The following is a 15,169-nucleotide window of genomic DNA, read 5'->3' as shown; positions in this document are numbered from 1 at the left end:
ACGCATTTTCAAAGATGATGTTGCTAGTTGTCTCGCTTATAATGTCATTTAAATATAATTACAGTAATTACACTAATGCCTTCAAATTTCTGTGAAATGATCTAGTTAGCATAGGAGGGCTGTTCATGAACCAACTTGTGTGTTTACTCCTGTGTGTGTGTGTGTGTGTGCCAGATTTTTGCTGCAGCATACATGTCTAACAGACTCTAATAATAGATGAAGGGAGAGCGCGGACCCCCTCCACCCCAACACGCACAAACACACATATTCTGCAGCCTAGGTTAACCCTGGAAATAAAGAAATAAAGGCAATACATGGAGAACCTGAGGAGAATCTTGAATGTCAGTTGCTGGTAGGAAAGATGGATTGCCTGAATTCTCCACCAATCACCAAACAACACATTGGCTGCAGCATTGATTGATGAAGTATTTAAGTCGTCAATCTCACATCACCTGCTTTTCTTTTCTCTCTTTCAGCCAAACGGCTTCAGAAAAGCTATGCTGTGTCTGCAGATCGGATCAACCCTGACCAACGGGAAGCGTCAAGGGTTTTTCAGTTTCTCTGAATTTCAGAAACAAAAATTTAAAAAAAGGACTGGCGGAGAGGCCAAAATTTGGACAAACTTAATAGTTGGCAAGTTTGTGCTGCACATACTGTATGTTGTGACCTATCCTGTCACAAAGGGAGAGGTGAGAAGTACCACTCCACATACTGAAGCAGTCCTCTTCTAAACTGCAACTCATGCAAGCTCCAGTCACAGTACTATGGAACAGGCTGTAGTGTATATAACTCAGTCCAATATTATTGATTACATATCACGATTAACAATAATAATATTGATAAAAATGGAACATTAGCTCTCACCTCTGACCTTATCTGCGGACCTCTTTGTACTCTATGATGTATTGAACATCATAATCATGCTTGAGTACACTCTGCTTTTAAAAAGAAAGAAAAAAAGGCGAGGGAGGGGTGGTCAGTGGGGCCACACTTATGAGCAAAGACAACACTTCACACCTGCAGATATTGTGTTGACAGTAGATCGGAGAGCAAATACAGAACCAATGTTTTCTTGGAGTTAGCCTGAAGAGGCCATTGATCCCCCAGTTAACCTATTCTCCTGCATCGGTTCAGCAGCAAACCCTGGGAGGAAAGCGTGCCCCCCTCCCCACCTATCACCACCATCACACCACCACCACCACTCCACCTGGGCCATTGTTTCCCTTCCCTAATATGATACCCCCTGAAGGTTCTCCACAGACCTCATTTCTAATCAATGCATGTGGTTGGTGGGATCATCCTGTCTCTGCAAATTAATGACTTCACTTTTTTCTGTGGTTTCATTCCATCGATTTGTTTTATTAGCCCATTGATCTCCAAGCACCACCTCCCCACCTAACCCAGCTCCAACCCTCTGCTTCTTCTTTACTATCAATATGAGAGCTGATGGCATCAATTCTGAAAAGAAAAAGTGCTTCCTTCATCAACTGATGGTTTCTGAAAAAGAAATATGTAGATTTGTGTTTTTTGTGACTGTAAAATGATTTATTGACTTTTTTTTAATTTTTCTATGTTCTCTGTGAGCCAAAAACACGTAAATCTCCAGGTTAAACTAATCTAGTTTCATTAGTTTAATACAACTGTCATGGTCTAAATCACTCAGACATTCATCTGGTCAGGGCTCGCTGGTCTTATTAACAGCCATATCTAACTCTCTCCTCTATAATTCCCTTTGAGATCCGAACAAAAGGATAGGAAGTGCTTTACTCTGACAAGTCAGACTTCACTTCACAGGAGGAATTACAGCTTTTCATTTTCTGTCACTGGAGCGTTTTAGTGAGGTGCCCCACTACCATAACGATGTCCTTTCTCTCTTGTTTTATGACTCGAACCGTGCACAAAGAGTTGATTCACAGTAATCACTTATGAAAACACAAATGCCCATGTGTGTATGTATGTGACAACCAAAAAAGTACACATACTATATATTCAAACGCTGAAAGAAATATAGTCAGCGCCATTTGTGCCAGACACAAAGACTTACACCCTCAAGTGAAAGAAAAACACACAAATTCCCCAAAGGGAAACAAAATTCAAATGTGTGGTCAGTCAAGTTAGCCGAGGTGTCCATTATTGCTTCTGTCGGAATCCATTTGGATAAACACAGTTTACATTCTCTGGACAACCACAGTTCCATGTTGTCCTCTCACATGTTGCAGCCATATTATTCCTGTCCTTCCCAAGCCATCAGATAGTGGCACATGCCATCTAAGGAGAAAAAAACCCACAAGAAATGCTAAAGGCTGTACAGTTTTGGACTCCACTAATCCTAAAAGTATTTTATTTTGGCTCTGAAACTACATCAATATCTAGAGAACGTCAGTGTTCAAAGATGAGAGAGCGACTATCAAGTACCCAACTCCCTCGACCAAACGCATGTTTATCCAGCTTGTGGGAATTCCTGTTCCACAGAATGGATCTGGAGTTGTCATGACTGGCCATGTTCCCATCCCACCGTGGCTGGCTCTTTCATGAAAATCACATCCCACACAGATGACTGCCCACTTTTCCGCTCCTTATAGATATTGCCCTGGTGAGCTGGCAGCAGGAGATATTGCTAGTGTGTTTACACATGAAAAGAGCACGGAAATGACCCCTAAATAAACACATTCACATCTACGCATGCAGGTATCCTGAGCAAATTTATGTGACTGACCAGACTGTAACAACTATTCCTGCACGTTGACCACCAAGACTACCAGTCAGCAAATGTCTCTGCTGATTTCAGCTTAAACATTCTTTTATGGATTTATGATTCCCAGCCTTGTGTAATTCTTTAGCTCCACCCTATTTTAGTCAGCAATTCAAAATTTCTCTTTTGCAAAAGCTGATCAAAATTGCACTCTCTTTCGCACTACTGCAGTCTAGACTGCGACCTGCACAGAGGAAAAACTGCCAACATGATAGATACACTGTATACACAAAGCATTTACATATGTTTGTCTTAACACACCTTCATGAGCTTTATGTTATCTTTATAATATTACCTTTACACTAGGCCTGAGAGTCAGGTCATAAAGAATTATCCCAGCAAACATGTAGGTAAGTTTAGATAGGGTTAGCTGCTACTACATCCCTACATCCCTTTTCTTTACGTCTTTACATAAATCCTTTCAGGGCTTCTGGCAGCAGTTTCCTGCTCTTTCATCTGGCTCCCTTGTGGTAGGACTATTAGCCCAGCCTGTTTACCTGCAAGTGTTTGGAAGGCAGCTGGCTTTGGACGCTCAGTGCCTGCACAGGGCCAGGGGCTGCTGGGACCTGGGAACGCTGGCACCAAATACCGATGGGTAATTAGACCTTCATTCGAGAGCGAATGTGGCAAGCATTAGACACAAGGCTCTTTCCGGTTCAATTCGTATCTCCATCCTGCCCTCCTTCCCCTTCTAACAACCACGTGCCATCCTTTTTTTTTTTCTTTCTTTTTCCGGTCTTAAACAATCCATAATGTCAGGCCAGTATCTTAATCTAGAGGAGAAAATAGATTAGAGGGCAACAAGTTTGGGGGAATTGGGTAAATACAAATATTTGTTTTTAAACACATATCTAAGACAATCATTTTGAAAACAAAGGGACATTCAGGACACTGGCAAAATTCAAAGCAACAGTCTAATATCACTTAACCTCTGAGTATGAATTGCTTAAATACCACAAATGTTTTAATTACATGGGAAATCTATCATAAATTTAATGTCTTAAGCTTTTCCTTTAATCACCACAGACTCAGGAACGCTTTTTACTCATGCTATCAATCCATTTCTATGTGGCTTTGTTTTGTGGCACTTAACTGTTTCCTCACTTGTGAGAAACATGACAGCAGTTGTTTCTCATGTGAGAGGAAAACTATTGAGAGGCCCCTTCTAGTTTTGCGGTGAAAGGTGACATAACCCATAATTCCACTCAAACCACAGTGTTCTTTTATCAGATGTTCCTCTCTGATACTATGACGGTGGTTCACATGATACTGACCAGCCACAAATGACAAATCAGTGAAGTGCAGAAAATGCACAGAGGAAGCGCTCAAATCATTAAGTAGGGCATTAGAAAAATCATTGACTTTAAGGTAAAGTATATAGATGAAGTATGGAAATTTTAACAAGTTGCACAACCTCTTCTTTTTATTTAGCAAGGTTTAATCATCTAACCGGTTTAGCTAATTTAGTTTGTGAGTGTTGGTTATTAGCCTACTCAGTGTAAAAGGCAGCAGTTAGGTTGTTACATTAGATTTATAAGTATAAACACTGTTATGCCTAGCTATTTAAACAGCTAGCCGTTGATCAGAGCTCATCCAAAGGATGTGGCACTCAATTTGGCTGCAGTTTATTTAGAGGGCACTGGCAAGATACTCCTCAATAATTTGGAGTGAACAGAGCTAACAGTAGAATAATTACTTACACCTGCCTCTAAACAAAAAAAGTTAATATTATACTAATTTTCACAAATAGAGTGCATCTGAGTATGTATGAGAATTGAAAAGAAAAAAAACAAAACAGTTCATTTTATAGGATAACTGATTTAGTCTACAAAATGCTAGCAATCTGCTCACATATGCTGATTGTTGGGTTAAGGATTTACAACAGGACAGCCTCCCTCAATAGTGTCCATTTCCAAAAGACAACTACCACAGATGTTAGAAGCATAGTTATATTAAGCAGTACCTTACATATGCTTAAATGAAGCAGCTGGCTGTGATGACTGTAAGCAAACATAAGCATGGGGCTACTAATAGCAATTCTTTTCTTCTCATTTCATGTTCAAAATGGAAAATGACAAACTGGCTACCAAAAGTTAAAATGTTAAGCAGTAATTTTATGCTTTTACTTAAAATTTCCAAGGAAACCACTACCTAAGCTACTTTGGGTTTTACATTTGACTCATGCTGTGCCACAGGAGATAATGCTTGGTCACTGCTATTGCACTATAATGCTGCTGCTGCTGCTGCTGCTGGCACTTTGTTTCAATAGGCTCAAACTTTGAATCAGGTAATGTGTCATCTATGACAGTAGGTCACTGGAAAAGAAGAATGGAAAACGCTCTTCATTTACTTGCACTTATAAATGCTACTGCCTCCAATTATCAATAAAATGTTTGCTTTTCTACATCATCACAAATATATTTATGGAAAGTTGTCTTCAAATATCGTGATTTTGAGATTATATCATCCACCCCTAATTACAAGAGAACAAGCTCCATCCATTTATATCCCATATGTCCAATAACTGTTATAAAGAGAAAAGAAATAATAGTAATCATTTTTAAAAAAGTCATTAAAAATGACTTCAATTATTGGGTCAGTTACACTCCAAATTTTACATTTTCCAAGTGCTTTTTAACATTTATTTCATTAATACTATTGGAGCTCCACACAGTCTAGCATACACATGTATATATAAAATATCTAAATTCTGCTGATCATAATTAGAAAGTGATTCCCTCAGTTCTCATGGTACAGCTAAGGGGTTGTGAATAGCTGACAGGCTACTCTCTGCTCTGCATTGAATTGAATCTGAAGGCTGGGGAGGATGCAGCTTTTAGCGGTCAGGGAAAAACACAGGGTCCAAATTAGCATAAACAGGAACACAAAAGAAAAAGGGGATAGGAACGAAACAGAAAACAGTGTTGTCAATAGGACCCCCCAGTGAGGAATTTCAATTTCATATATCTAATTATCCCTGTCAGATAAAAAGAAGTGACAAAAAGCTGTCTTTGTTCTCTGTCTTTATCTCCCGCATCTCTCTCAATTAATTTCAGCATACGAATATGACTAATTGTCTCTCTGCAGCTCTGAAGCCACATAAATAATAATTTCGACCCGTGTTTGCGGGAGGGGTGGGATGTTCGTGCATCAGTTTATGATATTTGGACACAATGGATTGTGCATAATTCAGGTGATCACGTTAGCAGGCAGATCCAACCTCTCTGTAGACATCACCCTCTGCCCCACAGTCTTGTAGTCCGCATAATACCTCTATACTTTCCCTCTTTTGTAAACAAAAGCGTTATGTCTCTCATTTCTGTCACTGGGCTTGTTTCTTTGTTTAGAGTGGTGATATTAGCATCATAATCAGACAGAAAGAAAGAGGCGGCAGTGATGGTTGATTTATGCATGGTTTATGTGGAGAGACCAGCTAAACCAGTCAGAATCTGCTATGAATTTTCCAACACATGAATGTTTAGCTTTAGATAGACCTTCAAGTGCTAACTAACTCATTTCAATGTATAGTGTTTAGTAATTGAGCTCTTTTCATTGCATCGGTTTACTTTCAAACTCAGTTGCTTTTTTTTTTTTTTTTTTTTTTTTTACTATTTATATCGGAGTGACAAGAAGCACTCAAACTGCTCCTATAAGTTTTTACCCTTCATCTAAATTTTTTTAGCCTTAAAGTGCTGCACTTTGCTCACATCACAAGGTTTGTGATTCTGACAATGACTGTATAATTACTTGATGTCGTATTCACACCAGGAGACCTTGTCATTTCCTGCATATCAAACAAACAAACAAAAAAAAATAAATATATATATCAAGTGAGGACGAAGGACAAAAATATGCACTCGTGAAAAGATGTTTTATCATTTATTGACACTGACACAAAAAGCTTTTGGAGGATAGAGCTGAAGTGATGACATTTGCTTATTCAATCAAATCTGCCTAAAAAACAATCAGCACAACCTAAACACAATGAGCCAAACATCTGAAACACGTCTAAACAAAGCTGCAGTCGAGCCCATGCACTCCAACCATAAAACATACTCAGTCATTCACTCAGAGTGAGAGAGGGAGGGCAGAGAGGTGGGGGGAGCTGGGGGGATGGTATTGTTACATTTCATTAGACACATTCCTTCTCTGTGGACTCTTGACCAGTTGCCATGGCATTTCAGCTGACCACATTTCATATCAACTTCTCTCTCTCTCAGTCTCTAAGTCTTTCTCCCTCTATTCTTTGTTTTATTTCAGTTTTAAACTAAATGATTTCGATGGCACTACTCTGTTTGATACAACAGTATATTTGAGAAGTTATAAGAGGTAGATGCAGCACTTAAGACTCGCTTGTTACAGCAAAGATAGTGATAGAAATATAACCTGCAGGGGAACAAATAAAGCTTTTTAAAACTTTATTTTTGAGGCAAATAGTATTGAAACATGCATCTAGACGAACAGGTAGCAACATCTTTAGTCGTTAAGGCCCTAAAACACAGGCATAGAGACCAGTCGGCGACCATGTGGCAGTAGGGGTGGGGTTTGTGTGTGTGTGTGTCTCTCAGGGAAAGCCTGGAGCCTTTCCCAGCTGCATGAGGGATAACTGTGTATTCCCCAGCTGGTTGCTGGTGGCTGCTGGAGGTTGCTGGCAGTCGCTGTGAAATCAATTGCTACAGCACCATTCAGGCAACTTGTGGTTATGAGGGGGTCATTGGTCTCTAGGGAAAAGAGCGCATTCCGCAACCAGTTGGTGAGTGGTTGCTGGAGGTGGCTGTCAGTTGCTAAGGTGAAACTTGGTTGCAAAGAGGTATACGGTGCTGCAGCTTGTTGGGATTGCTTTGGTTGCTAGCAGGTTGCTGCGGTTGTCATCTTCCCATGCAAATTACGGGCAACCACGGCAAACCTATATTTTGTAACTGAACACTGACAGAGACGTGACACTCAAAGAATACTGAATAGAAATGAATGGAAGAATTCCTATGCCAATATGTTGATTGTTCTGCTCCTACCTTCAAAAATCAACCAAAAATGAACAGCTAACCTGTGAAACACCCACAATAATGGTGTTACACTAATGCATGCACACAGCAGAGGTTTCACTTATACGGTGGTAGTATCATCTGCTCGATAGCACAGTGAAGGTAAGAGCAAGTACCACCTTACTGTATCCATAATGTGATTAGAGAGCTCTCATAGGATAACTCATACTGTGCATACATGCATAGTAGCGTAAAACTATTTTTAAACCTTACTTTGGAACATAATAAAATGGGCAAAAAGACAATAATAATGACAAGACATTTTCATGCCGTGCTGCAATGAAAAATAAAAAAGAGAGAAGCAGGTAGCATTTTTCTATGTAATTTTGCTGTAACACTGACACTGCCACTGCTGCTTGAAGAAGGAACAAAAAAAAAAACCCAATGTGCAAGTTAAGGAACTAAATAGGTGAAATGAGCGACAAGCTATGCGCAACATCCAGACAGGCAGCTTACTTTCTCAGCAGTTGCATATTCTGGTGAGTCAGCATTTTGAATAAGCCACTGATATGAGCATAACACTTTTAATGGATTCAATCTTCTAACTACTGAAGAAAAAAAGAAAAAGTGAGGAACGTATGCAAAAAACCCACAGGAGGACGGTCATTACTGACACCTGTTGTAGCTGAACCCAAAAATGGAACTGAGTCGCAGTCCTGCAATCATATCAACAAAATGCAACCTGTCATTCAAATCCAGGGGCATAGTTCTGTCAGGGAAAAAAAACTTTCCAAGCACACATTCATTAGCATTTTTCCATCAACAGTCAAGTGTTTGCAAAAAAAAAAAAGACGATAACAAAGGGAGACAAAATTAATTTGCATTCAGTGTATAAATAGTTCCAGGACAAGGGCTGTTAAGTTTGAAATTAACATGTAAACAGTTGGAAAGTCTGCCCTGCTACTCCCTATCCCCTTCTCCTTAACCCCCACCTCTGGTTCCCTTTTAGCGCCTTGATAAATATACATAAAGCCCCACACAAAGACCGCCTTGTTCCTTCAAATGGGCTACTTTTTAATGGAGACATATATTTCCAGGATTATATCAGCATTCAGTTGCAAATTTTGAGTTTTTAATACTTCAGTTGGGACAGTCTATGAATAAGAGTATCATTTGAATGCAAGGGAACACCTGGCGCTGAGGGCTGGGCTTGGAGGGGGTTTCGAGCTGACCTGGTGACAGTGCCAAAGCTTCACTTGTTCCCAGACTTCCCATTCAGATTCTCCCAGCTTCAGTCTTCGCTATGATACTGTAGACTGTAGTGTGCATTCAACTTCATGCTCCTGTCTTATAACTGCCAAAGACATGGCATGAAGAAGGCAGCTACATTTGGAGTCAGAACAGTGAGCAGTATGAGCTCAACAAGTTTGAAACTTGTAAAGTGGTATTATCTGATGTTGCCATGTAGCAGCTGAGCATTCTTTTTGTTTCTGAAGTATTCACATGGATTTTCTGCAGTGCTGTGATCTGTCCTACAACCATCTGTTAACTACATTTTTGCTAAGAAAAACCTGCAAAAATCTTTTTTTTTTTTGGCTGCACCTGCCGCTTCTGGTTTACACCAACAGGTTGAAATGAAGGCAAGAACTCTGAATTCAATACTGTAACAAGAAAACAAGAAAAAAAAAAAAAAAACTTCTGCGCCTTTTTTTGTTGTACATTACTTGGCTGCAGGAGAACAGAAAGAGGTGAGGGGGAATGTGGGGGGAACTATTTGGAGGAGGAGAGAGGAAGGGGTACAGGGTCTATTCGTATGCACCCTGCATCCACTCAACACACAATCAGGCCTGTATTGCGTTTTGCAAATTTATACCCAGGATGTTGGTTTAGAGTGTTTCCCTGAAAAAAAAAAAAAGAGAGAGAGAGAGAGAGAGAAGGATTTTTTTTTTCAAGCAAGTGTCTGCTTTCATGAGCAAGAGTGATTGAGGCACACAAACAAACCTTTGTTTCCTAGCTCACAGATGCAAGGCCCGAGCTCTGATTTACACCCCACCCCAAGACACATTTGTACTTATTTTTAATACATCGAGACTAAGACTTTATGAAAATCGGGCTTATTGAACATTGAATGTCATTTGCGGTTATATCTAAAAAAAACCCAAAACAAACAAACAAACAAACAAAAAAAAACAAGTAATGTAAAAGGAAATTAAACATCACCACATTAAGCAATATCCATTCCACACTATGTACCCACTAGCCATTCAAATCAGCCTGTCTTCTTCCTCAAAATATTTGCACAGCCTTATGTTTGCAGTGACGGGAGAGTTGTACTCATGAGAAACCAATCCATAGTGAGACATAAACAGTCAAAGTCAAAGGCACGAAAAGCTGAAGCTAAGGGGCATGGAACTGCTGAAAAGTTAGACACTGACTCGATGTGAATATTCATGTTTAGGTTTTACTAAAGTAAACAGTTTATAAAGAGCACAGGAAATTTAATCAGGCATTGCAAACACTTTTAACTGTGTACCTTATTACCATACATCATCATAAAAGATCAATTTGGCTATATTTATTCTGCTTTCAACAAATATTTTTCCAAAAATTATTGTACATTTGTGCAATTCCTGCAATGGATTTGCATCAGAGGAAGTGGCTGTATCTTGACTGAATGTGTGCCACATCAGATCAATGTGTTATATTTGAGCTGAGAACACAGTCGAGTCGGTGAGGCTGCTGACAACATATTTACGTCAGTCCCAATTAATAATTAGTTTAATGATTTGAGCTCTTGACATGTGCCCCCGACAAATGTGGGCAGGAAAATGCACACTCAGTGCTGTTTGCATAAATCTACCATTTCAGCTCGAGCTGAGGGGGAACAGAAGGACAAGAGAGAGAGAGAGAGAGAGAGAGAGAGAGAGAGAGAGAGAGAGAGGGAGGTGAGGGAATTATAGGACTCAGATGTGTGTGATTGGCGGTTCCCCCGGCTCCCAGGGTTAGAGAGTTCAGAGAAAAGCCGATTATTGCGCTCCCTCAGGTCAAGCCTTCATAAATAAACACGGGGAGAGCCTGCGGCACCGTGTTTTAGTATGATTAGCATATCATACAGGCTATCGACATGGTACTTATCATATTACAGCACGGCTGTCCTCTGAGCGCACAGAGGTTACATGTACAGGGCTGCTGAGCATACATCTCTGTTCATTAGAAGGGTCCTCGGGGAGAGAATAAATCATATCAGCACGTGGTTATAGCAGCCCGCGCGTTTGACTCCACCATACAGCGGATGTTAACCGGAGCCTTTAATAAGCTGGAGAGGAGCTGACAGTTAGCTTTAGACTGATGAACAGGAGAGGAGACGAAGGGCAATGATAGGGAGGATTGATAGTAGGAGGGAAGTACACTGAGAGGCAGAACTGTGGTATTTGAGACTAATCTCTGGACCACTTTTCTGACACCTTAGACTTGTCTTGGTCTCCTGAGTATTTGGACCTGACTTCGTACTGGACACTTTTGAATCTGAATGCCAACTGCATGCTCACTGTGCCCATTATGTCCTCAGCTTTACAATTAATCTTATAATGACCCTTAAAGTTCTATGATTCGATTACCACCTACATGCAGGACTCACACAGAGGAATCTGTTTTATCACAACAAAAATATAACAAATGAAACAAAAGGTATGAAGAAATATAACAATCAGTGTTACAGTTTTTGTCAAGGGATAAAGAGGGGATGACTAAATGAACCGCTATTTCAAAATGTAATTCTATGCCTATCTATTAGCACACTAGCATATGATGAATAAAAGAGTACCCTCAGCTGTCCAGATTGTCTCCTCTTAATGAACTGATTTTGCAGAGTTTGCTTTAAATAAAAAAAAAAAAAATCTAAACATCATACGATTTGTTTAACTTTTGCTCTCGAGCTACACCCAGGTGATAGTCCAGATTTGAGTGAATAAGGGAATACAGTGAATGCATCTCCTGAGTGATTACCTACTCTGCCCAGCTAGTTGCTGCAATGCTGAACATCCGTCACACAGAGTGTACAGTTCTATTCAAACAATCAGAAATCATAGCTGGATTTACTGAGGAGAGTGAGCCTGTTATGATACCGCAAAGCACGGATGATGTGTAAGTGTGTGTGTGTGTGTGTGTGTGTGTGTGTGTGTGTGTGTGTGTGTGTGTGTGTGTGTGTGTGTGTGTGTGTGTGTGTGTGTGTGTGTGTGTGAACGAGAAACAGTTCCTCTTTGCATTAATGAGGCAACAAAATAAAGATGGCAGCGGCTGTAGCCTGAAGATACCTACAGGTTTTAGAAAGGAAAACTGCTTTATGAAGTAAGACAAAAATTTCAGCCACCAAAATAAACAGAACAAGAAATGTTCAATTTGACTTCAGTCTTGGCTTTTTAGTCAGACTGTTAGGCTTGAACTCAATAACTGTGGTCATTGGCTACTTTGAAGGGTGATCCAGTGTAATAAAATATGAAAAGGCTGACAGATTTTGGTGCAGTGAACAGAAAAAATAATGTTTCTATGGATGATAAAATTAGCCCAGGAGGAATTATGACTGTGTCTTAAAACTGCACGGGATGGAAGCTGCCCCGACTCTCAGACACGCTGCTCAGATTTCAATTTACGGCAAGCCTTTTCTCCTCAGCTACACAAGCTCAGCTCACAGACCAGGGGCCACAATTAGCAGCTAGCCATTCTGACCAGGGAGAAAGAGTTAATGACATCCGCACCTAAGCCCTCCTAAGCCTGGGGAGCCAGGGCAGGAGCAGCCACAGTGCTCTCCTCCTTCCAGTCAAGCATGGCCTCTTTAGGTGGTCTGCACACACTCTGGAGGGATGATATATTCTAACTGGTATTAAAATATCCTCCAGGAGGCCAGGCTGCTGGGGATGGCCAGCTGGGTGGATATACAGTTAGAAGTTACAATGCAAAAAAACGGGGATATTGGATGGGTGTTTTTCTTGTTTTGACTTCATGGTGGTGGCACAAAGCTGGGATCAGTCTGGATGCCATGTCGCCTGGATAATCACACCCACCACTGGCATGGATCTTATGCCTGAGAGAGAAGCAGCAAACATCAGAAGCATATATTTAGTTTTAAGACTTAACATTAAAAAAGACTTTTTTTGATGGGGGGGGGGGGGGGGGGGGGTATGTTTAGGGGTGTCATTTAACCTCAGTGGACTGTTTGCAGATTTGTTTGCATGGTCATTTGCACACAGTACAAAGCAATAATAACACTTTATCAAATGATCCAACCATGTTTCTATTCACCTTATCGTTTCTATGTATATGCGCACAGTTTCTGTGTGTGCTCTTAAGTGATGCCATCCCCTCGTGCCCACCCCTCAAATCCCCGCACCCCACCCACCCATGCAAATTAGAACTTCACACACGGTGCGGCAAGCTGCTGGGTGCTCTGTGATTTCACACGACCAATTAAGGCCCTCTTGGCAGTTGTGTGAACAGTTTCATTAGAGGAGATAATATTGCAAAGTGAAATGATAAGCAATCATTATGATTAATGCCCAGACATTACATTGCTCGTTAATGAGGTGTAAATGATCTCATTATTTTTTGAAAGAGTACAGATTAGATTAAAGTGGAGTGGACAGCGCTCCTCGGTGTTCAGATAAGTTAGTGTTAATTAGGCCCAATCTCCAGGAGCAAATGAGCCGCAACCCTTTGGTAAACAATTAGGCTTCCATAGCCCTGGGCTAGATGGACAGGGATAGGCAACTGAATGGATAGATCACTGGAGAGATGGATGTTGATGGAGTGTTAAAATCTGAATCGGAGTCATTGTTTCCATGCAAAATCCGACAGATTCCGTTTCTTGTTGCACTGAATAGATAGCGTTAGACAAATATTTATGGTTAAAATTGGGCTTTTATTAAATATATGCAATCAACATGTTTGATGTTTCTGAACTAATGCTACACAACAACCAATACACAAATTACAATTGCATCTTAATTTTTCCCCTCCCTTTTAACAGTGCACGTGTGCAAAAATTTAGTGTTTGAGTCTTATTACTAAACAGGTGGATCGATGAGCAGCGAGCAGCTGCTAAGGATGTGATTAGCAATGTATTTCAAACAGCAGCAGCAGAAACAAACTATTGTATAGACTGTAATAGCGTCTCTGTCATGTAGAAGTAACGTGCTAGAAAATTTTTTTTAATACAATAATTTGCTGTCTAGCATTTAAGCTTTTATGATACAAAGCCAGCTCTTAATAATAAGCTAGACCATTTATTATTGTAAATGTAGAACTGCCCATAATCCGAGCAGCTACCACTTGGCTGCAATATTTTGCATCTAGTTTTTACTTCTTTACCTAAATGAGACAGTATGACTTGATGCAGTATGATTTCAGTTGAGCGTGAGATTTTACTGAAATATTAAGTACCAAAACTTTATATTGTGTTTCATAAACAGCCATGGACCTGGACCATATCAATGGAAGGCTGTCTATCCACTGCACATGCTTTGACAAACACACTCTGGAAAACAAACATCAGGATCATCTCAGACTGCTGGACCAATTCGGCGAGAGCTTTCCTGCCCCCTTACAGCAGCCCTGCAGCTGCTCTCAAGGTAACAAAACTAGCACTCATCGGGTGCTTTCAATTACTTTTTGGCAACAAAATGAAAAAGAGAGAGAATTTGGAAGTGTTTTTATGTTTATTTCATGAAAGCAGAGCTCAGCCTATTGATGTCAAATTATCATTCAATGTCTTTAAAGATTCAAACCACACTTTAAAAAAAAAAAAACAAGTTTCTTCAACTTATGCACAATTAATAGAAACAAAAAAGACACAAAGGCTTTTGTGTTTGTGCTTTTGTTTTTGACTTTAGTAATGAAATTCATTCATTCAACAAGTCTCAGTTTATTACAATACTTTAAATACTGCAGATTTAAAGTAAATACACGTGAAGTTTCAGGAGAATAAACAATTTTTTTCAGTATTAATTAAAACTCTTTTCCTTGAAGTGGTAACAGCAAAACTTTCGCCAAGACAATTTGTGATATCTCAAAGGTTACAACAGAGTTCTTGTATTTTATCTAAAGACGGGCTGGACCAGGCACAGTGGGAAATGTCTGCTTTTGACAAAATTGATTTTACCATCCTCTCCTTTTGTCTAAAAAAGATATGCTTAGATTATGACAAGAAAAGCGATGCTGTAATCCCTCAACCAGGAGTTATGTTTCAGAGACATCAGGCCCTTATCGGTGATTGATAACGCTTAACTCAAAAACATATAGAAGCATTAGGAAAGTCAATATTTTGCCAGCGACTGAAGGTGACCCCTGGTTCCTGTGTTTGCGGTGTGTGCGCGCGCGGAGGGCTTTGATGGTAAATTTGTAAGGGTGGTTATGTGGGGAGGCTATTATGGATTTGCTATCT

This window comes from Archocentrus centrarchus, chromosome 16 (genome assembly GCF_007364275.1).
Source record: "Archocentrus centrarchus isolate MPI-CPG fArcCen1 chromosome 16, fArcCen1, whole genome shotgun sequence".
Lineage (NCBI taxonomy): Eukaryota > Metazoa > Chordata > Actinopteri > Cichliformes > Cichlidae > Archocentrus > Archocentrus centrarchus.
This window is presented reverse-complemented; position numbering follows the sequence as displayed.